This window comes from Hemicordylus capensis, chromosome 17, assembly GCF_027244095.1.
Source record: "Hemicordylus capensis ecotype Gifberg chromosome 17, rHemCap1.1.pri, whole genome shotgun sequence".
Taxonomy (NCBI): Eukaryota; Metazoa; Chordata; class Lepidosauria; order Squamata; family Cordylidae; genus Hemicordylus; species Hemicordylus capensis.
This window is the reverse complement of record NC_069673.1, coordinates 8,388,409-8,403,330: the sequence shown is the minus strand read 5'-3', so window position 1 is coordinate 8,403,330 and position 14,922 is coordinate 8,388,409. Positions and strand designations below refer to the sequence as shown.

The 14,922-nt window shown below is 46.0% G+C and overlaps 1 long non-coding RNA gene across 1 annotated transcript in view; it reads left to right on the top strand.

The window, feature by feature from the left end:
* The window catches only part of LOC128339066 (uncharacterized), a 45,553-nt gene extending 36,513 nt beyond the window's left edge, over positions 1-9,040 (top strand). Inside the window, exon 3 of the long non-coding RNA XR_008312816.1 lies at positions 8,696-9,040. This is a non-coding gene — a long non-coding RNA (uncharacterized LOC128339066). The remainder of the gene's footprint in view (positions 1-8,695) is intronic.
* Positions 9,041-14,922: the final 5,882 nt, after the last annotated feature.

The window sequence follows — 14,922 nt, the reverse complement described above, 5'->3', positions numbered from 1 at the left end:
CAGCATTGTTTACTTTGACTGGCAGCAGCTCTCCAAGATCTCAAATCTGTTTCAGGCTGACCTTACGAGGATTACCTGCAGATAACAGGGATTGAACCTTAGCCCTCCTCATACAGCGCAGGTGTTCTATCTATCCCTGAGCTACCCAACAATCAAAGCTTTAAAAACCAAATGGGAGAAAACAAATATTGTATGAAAACACTTCAGTAAAAATTGCCTGGACTTGATAATAATCAATAAATAGTACTTGACTGCAAAAGTCTATTGTCTTTGATGGAATCCCAGCCAGTGTTTATCCTCTCCAGACAACTCGAACCTCTCCCACCATTTCTTCTAATTGGCTTTTTAAAAATAGCCGGAGCGCACTCTGCAATGGTAATCTCTTGTATATTTATATTGTGTTGCATATTTGTCTCTCCTTCCTCCTTAACTTTTATTTTATGCTAATGGTTCCTCAAAGCATTTTAATTGGATTTTTAAAAAGGAGGGGGAAAAGTTCTTGAAAGTTAATTAAAAGTTATCCTCCGTTAATTGTGCAAAAGCAGACTTTCTGCTCTGAAAATTAACTCCCATAATTAAAATCCTATATCTGTTTCCCGATACAAATGGGGTGTTTATTACTCATTTATTACTGGCTACAGAGTGCAGTTTACATTGGTGCAGAGTGAGTTTTCTGCAGCAAGGACCCTGCCACATTCTTTCTCTTTCTGCCACCTCTAGGCTGAGATTGTTCTGTAACTTGTATTTCCTGACATTTGCAGCCATAATTGCTGAGAGGATGTCCGTGCTTCACAGCCTGTTTTGTTTACATGGCTTGTTTGGGTCTCACTGTTACCATTGCATCCAAGGTGGGTGTGAGCTAGTACAGCATAGGGGGAACATAGGAAGCTGCCATATACTGAGTCAGACCATCGGTCCATCTAGCTCAGTATTGTCTACCCAGACTGGCAGCGGCTTTCCCAAGATTGCAGGCAGGAGTCTCTCTCAGCCCTATCTTGGAGATGCTGCCAGGGAGGGAACCTGGAACAAGGATGCAAGTTGATACTAGGGTTTAGGAGGAATTTCCCAACTACAACAGCTATTCAACAATGAAACAGTCTCCCTTGTGCAGTGGTGATCTCATCTTGACTGGGTGGGGGGGGCGGCTTCCATTCCAAACAGAGGATGGGCCGCCCTCCGTCAGCAATGCAGTGGTCGATTTCTGTATCTTGCAGAGGGCTGGGTTAATAGAAGCCCCCCCCCACACACACACACCCAAGTCTCTCACAGCTCTTAAAAGCTTGTGGTTTTATGCCTTTGCCCTTGATCTGAGGTCCGGATGTGGAGTTTAAGTCACTCCCATCTTCAAGATTGCTTCTGAGAGTCACCTGGAGACTTTTCTTTTTGAAGACAAAACGAGCCTAGAGTTTCAATTACAGAAGCCTGCTACCCTGTAGTTCTTTAGCAAAGCTCTTCCACTGATTAGCTGAGATGGAGAGCTTTTTCCCTCCTCTGTAACCTTAAAATGGAGTGAAGATTTATAAGAAAGAACTCCACACTCTACCTTACTCCATCACACAATGCTTAGTTAATTTATGGTCATCGTAACAGGCATTGGCGTAAGGAGGGCATGAATTGTTGGTTGATTAGTCCAATAGATGAGATGTCCATGTTCAACAGCAGTACAGGTGAAACTCGGAAAATTAGAATATCGTGCAAAAGTCCATTAATTTCAGTAATGCAAATTAAAAGGTGAAACTGATATATGAGACAGACGCATTACATGCAAAGCGAGATAAGTCAAGCCTTAATTTGTTATAATTGTGATGATCATGGCGTACAGCTCATGAAAACCCCAAATCCACAATCCCAGAAAATTAGAATATTACATGGAACCAAGAAGACAAGGATTGAAGAATAGAACAATATTGGACCTCTGAAAAGTATAAGCATGCATATATATTCAGTACTTGGTTTGGGCCCCTTTTGCAGCAATTACTGCCTCAATGCGGCGTGGCATGGATGCTATCAGCCTGTGGCACTGATGAGGTATTATGGAAGACCAGGATGCTTCATTAGCGGCCTTCAGCAATTCTGCATTGTTTGGTCTCATGTCTCTCATCCTTCTCTTGGCAATGCCCCATAGATTCTCTATGGGGTCAGGTCAGGCGGGTTTGCTGGCCAGTCAAGCACAGTACACTGTATACTTTTCAGAGGTCCGATATTGTTCTATTCTTCAATCCTTGTCTTCTTGGTTCCATGTAATATTCTAATTTTCTGGGATTGTGGATTTGGGGTTTTCATGAGCTGTACGCCATGATCATCACAATTATAACAAATTAAGGCTTGACTTATCTCGCTTTGCATGTAATGCGTCTGTCTCATATATCAGTTTCACCTTTTAATTTGCATTACTGAAATTAATGGACTTTTGCACGATATTCTAATTTTCCGAGTTTCACCTGTATGCCTCTGAATAGCAGTTAGCTATCGAGGAGGGCAAGCAGTAGTTTCACTTATGACCCACCGATACAGTCAGATGGCCACTTTGAGAAATGGGAAGTATCCGATTGCCAAAAGTGCCCATTAGATGCATTCTTTCCTCCCTCTGCAGTTTCATCTTCACAGCAACTCTCTGAGACAGGTTAGTCTGAAAGTGACTGACCAAGATTACTCAGTAACATCAGCATTGAGCGCGGGTTTGAACCTCGATGGCCGTGTTCGCACGTAACCCCAGGTCCAATAGAACAAAGGCTCTGTGTTCCCACTTTCCAGTCTGAATTTGGACATCCCCTGCTAACTGAGCAAAGAGGCACCTTTTAAAAGTGGAGATTCTCTTTATTTTGCTGGGGGAGAACAACTGGCCCTCTCCATCCCCAGCACAGCATCCCTCCAGTGGCTGTCGCTGGTGTCTATCTTCTGTTTCTTTTTTAGGTTGTGAGCCCTTTGGGGGACAGGGAGTCATCATATTTATATCTATGTTAACCGCTTTGGGAAATGTTGTTGAGAAGTGGTATATAAATATGCATAGTATCCGTACTGGAGAGCTCCCTCTCTGCAGTCAGTGAGACTACAGGGAGGAGAGGGGCCCGGCTATGCAGGCTTCCTTCTTGACTGAAGGACTGCTCACACAGCCAAAACCCTCAACTTCTGTTCTGGGGGGAAGAAGCCTGTGGATCCACATTCTCAGACGTACCGCGGGCTGCATGGAACCTGGGGTTGTGGCGAAAAAACCCACTATAAGCCAAGGGTTCAGACTGACATTCCAAATCTGAACCTTCCCCCCCCCCTCACCACACCAAACCCGAATTGCACGCATTCGCACGTAACATTCGTGGAACCGCTGGCCCATTCAACTGTGGTTCTGTGTTATGTGCAAATGTGGCCTCTGACTGCGGTACTCCACAAAGCTGGGCTCAAATCCTTATCTTGGATGTGCTACTTTCCTTGACGGAGGGTTTTTTTTGGGGAGGGGTGTAGAATGCTTTTTTGGTATTAAAAATGTCATGTGAATCCCCACCTGGTTCCACCACCCTCACTTCTATGGCTGCTAACTCTCCCCGGGGTCTCTAGGATTTGGTATTGTTCTCCAGGTGGCTCTCAGAAGCAATCTTGAATATGGGAGTGACTTAAACTCTCTCTCTCTCTCTCTCTCTCTCTCTCGCTCTCTCTCTCTCTCTCTCTCTCTCTCTCTCTCTCTCTCTCTCTCTCTCTCTCTCACACACACACACACACACACACACACAGAGAGCAGAAAAATCTCCAGGAGAGCTGCAGCCAGAATTGGCAGCCCTAAGGAGAACAGTTGATTCAGGGTTAAGGAGAACGAGGGGTTGGCAACCCTCCCAGCTTGGCTTGGAGTCTCCCGGCATTGGCATCAATCCCCAGGTGACTCTTGAAAAGCAACTCTGAAGATCTGAATGACACAATATGGCGGAAAATAGTGGGCAGGGAGAACACCTCCAGGAACAGCATCAGTCAATAGGAGTGGTGACCTTACTTCACTCTTGTTTTTGCTGCCTTTTGACCCTCCCTTCCCACCCACCCTGCCACCAGCAGTTGTCTGGCACATTTAGAACACATGAGCAGCCCTGCTGGATCAGTCCCAAGGTCTCTCTAATCCAGCACCCAGTAAGTGGCCCACCAGATGCCCCTGAGAAACCCACAGGCAGGAGATGAAGGCATGCCCTCTCTCCCGCTGTTGCTCCCTTGCAACCGGTCTTCAGAGGGAACCTGCTTCTGAACCTTGAAGTAGGCTATAGCCATCAAGACTAGTACCTATTTATATTAGCTACCTTAAAGGAAGCGCATCTGCTTTTTTAATACTTAAAAAAGAAACTCCTTATGTGACCAGCCTGATTATCACTGGAACTAGCCAATCAGCACTCAGCACAGCCAGTTTCTTCTGATAACAGGTCTAACCGGTTGCACCCAGGCTCAACGCACTTTTGAAAACTATACTTCCCTTCCTCAGAAGGCAATGGCTGATTTTTATTTTGCTCAGCCCTCAAGGTATGTATGTCTGCGTTGGGTCTCTGTCTCATGTGTGAAGCAGATGGCAGGGATGTGGGAATAATCACACTTCTGAAAATATCTAGGAAAATAAAAGTTAAAAACAAAACAAAAACCAAGCACTTATCCCAGCACTTGAGAAGGAAGCTCTGATTCGTATTCAAACATTTACTGAATAAACAGATTGTGCAGTTCCTATCTAGCTGAGTCCTTATCCTTCAAGGCTGCAATAAATGACCTTTTAATCCCAAACAACATACTGCTTGAGCAGCTGGAATGGAAAAAGTGTATTTCTCCACTGCTTCACTAGCCCAATATCCACTCAATTCAAGCAGAAAAAAACACACTCCCAGTTTTATTATTATTTTTAAATAAAGATGCACCAAACTGTCAAGTTGCATAGCACATCTCATGATAGTTTTCTGCACAGTAACTCTCTCTCTCTTTCCCCCACGCCTTGCTACACAAGCACATTTCCTTGCTACACAAACAGCTGATTGTGGATCTCGTGATGGATACATTTTTCTCCTAATGAGGTAGTAAACAATACCTTCCATCCATGCATGGTATGGAAATGATGGAAGTCTTGTTTTCATATGCTTGCATTGTAGGTTTGTGGTGGCCTGTGGCCATGGACATAAAATGTTATCTAGTAAAACCAAAAATTCACAGATGGGAAATAACACAACCTGCTTCTAACACCCCAGCTCTCAAATCAAAGATAACTGCTTCTTGCGCCACGCAGGCCCTATTAAACAGGTCTGAATGTTTTTCTCCCTCCTCATAGCCTTAATTTGCTCCACAATGGCCTGTCTTAAACCAGCTTAAAGACAAAGAATCTCCTTTGCTCTTTGGGTTAAAAAGTAGGTATGCTAATATATATGTGTGTCTGTGTGTGTGTGTGTGTGTGTGTGTGCCCTACCATCTTGCTGGCAACAGATGAATATTTATACACTGCTTTTCAACCAAGTTTTCCAAAGCAACTGACACAGTGGCAGAAGAAATGAAAATATGGGTTTCTGTCCCAAATGCATTCGTAATCTAAAAAGAGACCCAAGGCAGACACACTCTATGCTGGGCGGAAGAGGGGACAGTTGCTCTCCCCCTGCTAAGCAGAAGATAATCGCTGCTTCAGAGGTGGCTCTTTGCTCTGTTAGCAGGGCTGATTGCCAAATTGTGGGCCACGAAGGGCCATAAGCTGGTTCCCTGGCCACAAGGAGCTCACAATCAAAGAGACACCAACAACAGCCCCCAGAGAGACTCCATGCTGAGCTGAAGAGGGATAGTTGCTCTCCCGTTGCTAAACATAACAGAGCCACCACTTTAAAAAGTGCGTTTTTGCCCAGTTGGCAAGGGATAATGTAAGGGATAACATGGGCATTTTCTCTATATGCATTTATGCTTCAACTTGTCAGTATATATATATTTCCAAAGTGCTTGACAAAATTTACAATCAAGTTGAGACTGAAACCATTTAAACAACAACAACAATATTCCCCTGAGGGAATGGGGCCACTCTGGGAAGAGAAGGTCCCAAGTTCCCTCCCTGGCAACATCTCCAAGATGGGGCTGAGAGAGACTCCTGCCTGCAACCTTGCAGAAGCCGCTGCCAGTCTGTGTAGACGAGGGCGGTTCAACTTCTGCTCCCCTGCAGATGTTGGCCCACAATCCCCATAATCCCTGGCTACTGGCCACTGTGGCTGGGGATTATGGGAGCTGTAGTCCAAAACAGTTGGAGGGTCAAAGTTGAGCCTCTAGCTGTTTGATGTAGACAATACGGAGCTAGATGGACCATGGGCCTGACTTGGTAGTAGCCAGCTTCCTATGTTCCTTTGTTACTGACCCCCCCCAACTAGGTTAGGTACTCGCAGTAGCTTGCCAGGTAAATAGGCAGCATCACTGGTGTGGCTGAGCATTTATACGCATGCACATGCATGCATTCTCACACAGACACACAAACGTGCACAATGCTGCTTTCTGGCTTTAAGTCCCCCTTTGTTTGGAAAACAAGCCAAGGCCTGACCTCGCCAAAGCCAGGCAGCAAAACGGTCCCCCTCTTTGGTTATGAATCTCCAGCTGCAATGACCCCACTCTTCAAGCACTTACAGCAATAATTTTCTTGGCGTGATGGACAGACTCAGCAATAACCTGATCCTGCAATGCACTGAATAAACACTTTAGCATTTAGTGCATGGACGCTAATGTGCTTCGAAGTAATTGCTTAGAGAGAGCCCGAGCTCCAAAAGAATAATGCCGAGGTTGCACTTCTGTACCGCACGAGGAGGGGCGGGGGGGGGGGGAGCCAGACAAAATTCCATCTCTTTCTCCGTCTGTCTCTCTCCTTACTTCATGCACAAATGTATTTTGATTAGCGGTGTAGGGAGCTGGGCGCCTGGGAGTCAATTTGAACAGCTCAGTCTTGTGCCTGCCTGCAAAAGGCTGAAGTCCTACCAGAATTTACAGCAGTGTGGGCGAATCTGGAGCTGTTTTTGAATCATTCTGATTTCTTTTGTTATTTGATTGTTTCATTTGTATTGCTCTTATTGTTTGCAAACTGGAACATAGGAAGCTGCTATATACAGAGTCAGACCATTGGTCCATCTAGTTTGTCTTCACAGACTGGCAGCGGCTTCTCCAAGGTTGCAGGCAGGAGTCTCTCCCAGCCTTATCTTGGAGATGCCAGGAGCAGCTGCTCTTCCCCATAAAGGGAAGATCTTCCAGCGCTTATACATGCAGTCTCCCATTCAAATGCAAACCAGGGCAGGCCCCGTTTAGCAAAGGGGACAATTCATGCTTGCTACCACAAGACCAGCTCTCCTCCCTAACTGCCTACTGGATTGGGTGCTATAAGAATGTAATAAATGAATAGCATTCTTTCCCCATCTCATCACACTGTAGACTGGGGTCTCTTGTCTTTAGCAGGGGGAGAGCAACTGTCCCTATTCTGCTCAGCATAGCATCCCTCACAGGGGCCGTTGCTGGTGTCTCTATTTAGACTGGGAGAGGGACCACCACCAGACTCTTGTGCCACTCTGTTGAGCAGTCACCCGTTTAGTGGCTCTTAAATTTTGCAGTGGGGGAGCAACTGACCCTATTCAGCCCAGCACAGCCTCCCTCCCAGTGGCTTTTGCTGGAATCTCCCCTCTTGAGCTTCTTTTTAGATTGTGGGCGCCTTTGGAGCAGGGAACCATCTCCAGACCCTCGTGTGCCACACAGTTTGGGAATCAATTTTGTTTAAGAGTGGCGGCTGCTTTGTATTTAGCAGCGAAAGAGCAACTATCCCCAAAGTTGTGTCTCTCAATGGTTCAGTTCAGCACGACACAGTAGGCTCATTCACATGTTACGTCCATCACGTGTACAACATGTGTACAGTGTCCACAGATGCAGATCTGCACATGGCCGCAGTCATTCACATGTTATGCTGAACGCAGGTACAGAAGTATACTTCCAGTCTGTGCCATACATTTGAAGGGCCTGTACCCAGATGAGCAGGAGGTAGAGCCATTCACACAAACACAGGTGAGAGTGTACAGACATCTGTACACTCGTACAGCATATTGTCTGAATCAGGCTACTGTCTCTCCCAGAGAGAGCGAGAGAGCGGCCACATTCACATGTAACACAGAACCAAGGGTCCAATGAACCCATGGTCCCATGTTCCCCCCTTTCCTGTCTGAATTTGGACATTCAGGAGAGCTGTCGATCTGCAGCCAGCGAGACTGCAGAAAGGCAGGGCTTCCTTCTAGAATGAAGGACACCCTGCACAGCCAATCATGCTGGAGTTGAGGGAGCAGCTTCCTCCCTTGACTCCAGACCCAGGGCCAGAACTCTGTGGCTCCAAAGTCGGATGTACTGCCGACTGCATGGAACCTTGGGTTGTGGCAATGAAACCCACTACAACCTAAGGGTTCAGCTTGGAGTTTCAATTCTGAACCCTTGGTTTTGTCGCCGTGCCTGACTCTGGTCCCCCGCATTCAGGCGTAACGTCCGTGGAACCGCAGGCCTATTCAAATGTGATTCTGCGTTATGTGTGAATGCAGCGAGAAAGAGATCTGTGAACCCTCTTGGGACAAACATGATTCTCTCATCTCTTTTTGCTCTGTAATTGCTTTGAAAACATATTTGCTGAAAAGCAGGATGCTAAGATTTTCAACAACCAATCGCAATTCCATGCACGCTTATTTCTGCTAATTTTTATGGTCAGGTGAAAATTGCTTGCGAACATCAAGAAATGAACCGGCACCCATGAAACCTCGCGTAGAATTCTGCCGTCCCCCAACAAAGCTGACTTCCTGTTTTCAGGACCTGAATTCCGGCCCCACCCCAGTTTCTTTCAAGTTGAATTTGTATATAATTAAATTGTGAAGATTTGTGTGTGTTTTCAAAGTTGCTTGCAATTAGTCAGAATACCACGCAGTAAGAAATGACTGCATTTCCACTTAGGCAAATAATTGCTTTAGCCTTTACCCAAAGTTCTCTTCTTTTAATGATGTTTATTAATTAGAGACAGCAATATGTTTAAATGGAAAACTAATTTGGGCATTTTCTTTATTATTAAAAAAAAAGCTTCCCCCCCCAGATATTCTTAGCTTGTCTGTAATTGAGAAAAGTTTGTTGATTCTCCGCCCCCTTCCTCGTATAATAAATGAACCTTGCTGGCAATTAGAGCCATGTTAGTCTTTATATAAGAGTGATGTTGACAGTTACATTAAAATAAGAGAGAGCGCAAGATGCAATCCGTGTTCTCCTCCCACTTCTGAGGACAAAAATAAAATGAAAAGACCAGTGTAGTCCATGTATTATTAATACCAATAAATGGGAACTGGCAAATTTAAAAGCCAGGATGTAATGGGTTTTCCTGGAGCGCCAAGGCTTTAAACAAGTTCCAGTTATTGAAAACGTGTAGTAAAAACGGGGAAAATGAAATATCATTTTAGGTGGGATCATAAAAACTGGGGGTATTAACATGGTCTGTCCAGAAAGCATACCTAGGAACAGCTTAGCTGTTCCCGTTTATGGGCTTGGCAAGGGAAGGTAGGCCAGAGTCCTTGAGAAATACATATTTGAATGCGGGAGGTTGAGACGGGGGACTGAAGGAACATGGAGATGTTGTGAGCATTTGAGAAAGGGAGCATCCTTGTTTGAATGGTTGCAACCAGAACCGAAGCAGAAGGACCATATCTCAGTGGAAGAACAGTTGATTTGCATATAGGAGGTCCCAAGTTATTGAAAATTGGAGTGAAAATGGGGGAAATGAAATATCATTTTAGGTGGGATCATAAAAACTGGGGGCGTTGCCAGAACCTAAGGGGTATACTCACGGGTCAAATGGGTCGTAATCCAAAATCTGGCTGAAAAGAAGCCAAATCTGGCAACGGTCTGTCCACAAAGCATACCTGGTAGCATCTGCAGGTAGGGCTGGGAGAGAAGCCTGCCTGGAACCTTGAGGAGCTGCTGCCAATCAGTGTAGACAAAACTGAGCTAGATGGACCAAGGGTCTGACTCAGTAGAAGGCAGCTTCCTATGGAATTAAGTCAGTAATCCTTCCCAGAGATTCCCCACAGCCCCATTATGGGGAAGGATTATAGCTCAGTGGAAGAGTACCTGCTTTGCATGGAGAAGGTTCCAGGTACGGCATCTCCAGGGATGGCTGGGAAAGATTCCTGAACCCTTGGAGAGCTGCTGCCAGCCTGTGTAAGGTTGGCGGAGAGGAGAGCTGGTCTTGTGGTAGCAAGCATGACTTCTCCCCATAGCTAAGCAGGGTCTGCCCTGGTTGCATATGAATGGGAGACTTGATGTGTGAGCACTGCAAGATATTCCCCTCAGGGGATGAAGCCGCTCTGGGAAGAGCAGAAGGTTTCAAGTTCCCTCCCTGGCTTCTCCAAGATGGGACTGAGAGAGACTCCTGCCTGCAACCTTGGAGAAGCCACTGCTAGTCTGTGAAGACAATCCTGAGCTAGATAGACCAATGGTCTGACTCAGTATATGGCAGCTTCCTATGTTCCTAAGGTTGAGAAGGACTCTTCCTGAAACCTCAGAAAGCTGGCTGCTGCTCAGTGTAGACCAGGCCTGCAGAACTGCAGCTTTCCGAATATCCCTGACTATTAGCCACTGTGGCAGGGGATGATGGGAGTTCTAGTCCAATAACACCTGTTGGGCTGGAGTTATGCAGGCCTGGTGCTGGCAATATTGAGCTAGATGGACCAGCGGTCTGACTCAGTATAAGGCGGCTTTGTAGGTCCATGAAAATCAAAGAAAATACTCAGAAACACATGCTTTTCTTTGGATAAGAACATAAGAGCAGCCCTGCTGGATCAGGCCCAAGGCCTATCTGTAGTCCAGCATCCTGTTACCCACAGTGTTACCCCTGTTACCCAGCATCCTGCTACCCACCAGATGCCTCTGGAGCCCACAGGCAAGAGGTATGTGCATGCCCTCTCTCCTGCTGTTGCTCCCCTGTAACTGGTATTGAGAGGCATCTTGCTGGAGATGGTATTGAGAGGCATCTTGAGAGGCTGGAGGTGGCCTGTAGCCACCAGACTAGTAGCCATTCATAGACCTTCCTCCATGGATTTGTCTAAGCCCCTTTTAAAGCCATCCAAGCTGGTGGCCATCGCCACATCCCATGGCAAAAAATTCCATAGATTAATTATGTGTGAAAAGTACTCCCTTTTGTCAGTCCTAAATTTCCTGACCTTCAATTTCATGGTTGACCCCTGGTTCTAGTGCTGTGAGAGAGGGAGAAAAAATTATCTCTGTCCACCCTCTCCACTTCATGCATACTTTTATACACCTCTATCATGTCTCCCATAGTCTCCTCTTTTCCAAGGTAAAGAGCCCCAGATGCTGTAGCCTTCCCTCATCAGGAAGGTGCTCCAGGCCCCTGATCATCTTGGCTGCCCTCTTCTGCACCTTCTCCAGTTCTACAATATCCTTCTTAAGAAATGGCGACCAATACGGATGGGGGATACAGGTTCTGGAAAGGGTTACCAGCCAACCAGCTGAGCCAGCCACTGTGAGAAAAACATTCTGATGGATACCGTATTTTATGGACTATAAGACTCACTTTTTTCCTCAAAAAATATCCGCCAAAATTCAGGTGCGTCTTATATGTTTTAACAGTTTAATATGTTAAAACTCTGAAAAACCGGATTAAAATTAAGGTGCGTCTTATAGTCCGTAGCGTCTTATAGTCCGTAAAATACGGTATGCAATTCCTAGTTTCTGGCTTTTGATGTTTGGTAGATAATTTTGGTGTTTGTGATGATGAATCAGTCTGACTCAAGAATCACCGAACAATTTATAATTTATCACATTTATCATGAATTGGTTCTAAGTTGCTTCTAAGTTTATCCCTTGGAAATAATTTGATTATATGATCCTACAATTACTTTGAATTGGAGGTTAGCCACAGTTGTTAAGACTCGTTCCTGATGATTAATTGCAAGTGATACCACTGATTTGTTTAACTAACTTTTGCAGCCTTGGATGTCAAATGTACAGTGATGGATACGGAAAAGTTATTCTAGTTTAGCAACAACTCTTATTTCAAAGATTATTAATTTTTTGCAGTTCTGCAGACTTTAGTTTTGCTAAGAGGAAGAGCTCTTAACTCAAAATAGGTAAGGCAAGATTCTGAGACAAATGGCTTTTCAGATGAAGAAATAAAACTTGCAGTTAGTTCCATAGAATCTTGGGGGTTTATTTCCATCTCTTTCCCCCCTATAGTAACTTAGGAAGCTGCCATATACTGAGTCAGACCCTTGGTCTATCTAGCTCAGCATTGTCTTCACAGACTGGCAGCGGCTTCTCCAAGGTTGCGGGCAGGAATCTCTCTCAGCCCTATCTTGGAGATGTTGCCAGGGAGGGAACTTGGAACCTTCTTCTGCTCTTCCCAGAGCAGCCCCATTCTGTCAGATATTCTAAGATATTCTACCCCATTCTGTCCGATATTCTGTCAGATATTCTAAGGGGAATATCTGACAGGGCTCACACTCACACATCAAGTCTCCCATTCATATGCAACCAGGGCAGACCCTGTTTAGCTAAGGAGACAAGTCATGCTTGCTATCACAAAACCACCTCTCCTCTCCTTTGATTTACTGGTGCTATGATAATCCCCCAACATCCTACTTTAAGGTACTAGGTCCCCAGGATGGTCCCCAGGGCTGCTCTGAGTGTGTGTCCATAGGAGAGACAACAAACTCTTGCTATTCAGGGGCTGTTGGATCTAGGGGGCTTTTGCGGGGGCCTGGGGTCTCAGCTAGGAAGTGCTCATTCTCCTCCTCAAGATCTGGGTAGGTCTTTACACTCACTTTGGCTCAGTCATTACCCACCTAACCTATCCTAACAACAACAGCAACAGCAACAAATGGACTTTATTTGTTAGCTGCCCCATACCTGCCTTGTGGTAGCGAGCATGAATTGTCCCCTTTGCTAAGCAGAGTCTGCCCTGGTTTGCAATTGAATGGGAGACTACATGTGTGGGCACTCTAAAGTATTCCCCTTCGGGGATGGGGCTGCTCTGGGAAGAGCACCTGCCTGCTTGCATGCAAAAGGTTCCAGGTTCCCTCCCTGGCAGCATCTCCAAGATAGGGCTAGGAGAGACTCCTGCCTGCAACTTTGGAGAAGCTGCTGCCAGTCTGTGTAGGCAATACTTAGCTAGATGGACCAATGGTCTGACTCCGTATATGGCGGCTTCCTATGTTCCTGTATTCCATAACGTATTGTTCTCTCAGCAGCTCACAAAAACACAACAGTGAATGACCACCAATTAAAAACACATAAAACAAGATAAATCCCAATAGAAAATACAAAATAGAATACAATACATTTAAAAAACTTTAAAAAAAAAGATTTTTAAAAGCCTGAGTGAAAAAGCCTGAGTGTTATTGCTGCTGACAATTCTGCAGTGGTGGCCATGCTCAGTTGGGTGCCTAGCAAGCCACCATTTTTGTTCCCCAGAAGTCCTCAGGAAACACCCACGTCATGTAGTGTCTTTCTGGGTGGATTTCTGGGATCCACACGACATGAAGCCATAGTGAGGTTCCCAGGGGACTTATGGGAAACAAAAATGGTGGCCACCAGAAGAGTGACCTTGGTGCCAGCAGCAAGCCTGTGGGATGACAACGTTTATTTTGCAGAGGGACTTAGCTGAAAGTAAACAGAGTGGAGACCAAGCAGCCAGAGAATTAAGCCGCCCATGTTTTGTCCTCTTTTCGCCTCACCCCCCCTTTTTCTCCCCCGAAAGGTGCCACATTTTGCTGCCTGTGAAGTAGGTGGCATTTAGGCTCACTACTGGATTGTGTAGGCTTTATGAAGGGGCAGCAGACCATGTGGTGAAGAATAACGAAGCAAGGCAGAACCATCCCGTGACATGCAAGCTGTCACAGCCCCCTGACATCCACGAGGTATCCAAACCAGCACTCATCCACGAAAAATGCAAGCCAAGGATTAGTCACCAAAATGATTCAATCTTTGCGGAGATCTATATTATTACTAATGAATGCCATGCAGTTTTTAAAACATCACCATCTGCTTGTGGGCAGTTTGTGAACCGAAAGTGTGAGCAGATTGATTGAATACATGGTTCCTTACAAATTATTGGCCCAGCTGTAAGTAATAATATTTTGATTTCTCATTTTGTCAAGCAGGCCTCGGGGCTTTCACAGCGTGTTGCGTTTCTACGCCCATGGCCTCCTCCGCTGCTACCCAAATGGGAAGAGATTCAGCCTAGCAGCAAACCTAAAGCTCACTTTTGCCCATACTCTTCTATCGTTTTCTCCCTCCACATACTTGAATCAGCAGCACCACTGTCTCCCCTTGTTGGTGAGAGGCAGGAGCTCTTTGGTTGTGGCACCCTTGTTGTGGACCACCCTCCCAAGAGGGGACCTCCGGGTGCCCACATTGCATCACTTCTACTGCATGGTGAAGAGACCTAGTTCTTTAGGAGCTCCTTTGGGCTGACTAAGAGTTTGCTGGTGGGTTTTTAAGACCTTTCTGCTGTGTGGGCCAGAGGAGGAGCTGGTTTTGTGGTGGCAAGTGTGAATGGTCCCCTTGGCTAAGCAGGGTCCACCCTGGTTTGAATTTGGTTGGGAGTCTCCATGGGTGAGCACGGAAAGATATTCCCCACAGGGGATGGGGCCACTCTAGGAAGAGCACCTGAGCTGGTCTTGTGGTAGCAAGCATGACTTGTCCCCTTAGCTAAGCAGGGTCCACCCTGGTTGCATCTGAATGGGAGACTAGAAGTGTGAGCACTGGAAGAGATTCCCCTTAGGGGATGGAGCTGCTCTGGGAAGAGCATCTAGGTTCGAAGTTCCCTCCCAGGCGGCATCTCCAAGATAGGGCTGAGAGAGACTCCTGCCTGCAACCTTGGAGAAGCCGCTGCCAGTCTGGGTAGACAGTCCTGAGTTAGATTGCCTGACTTGGTAG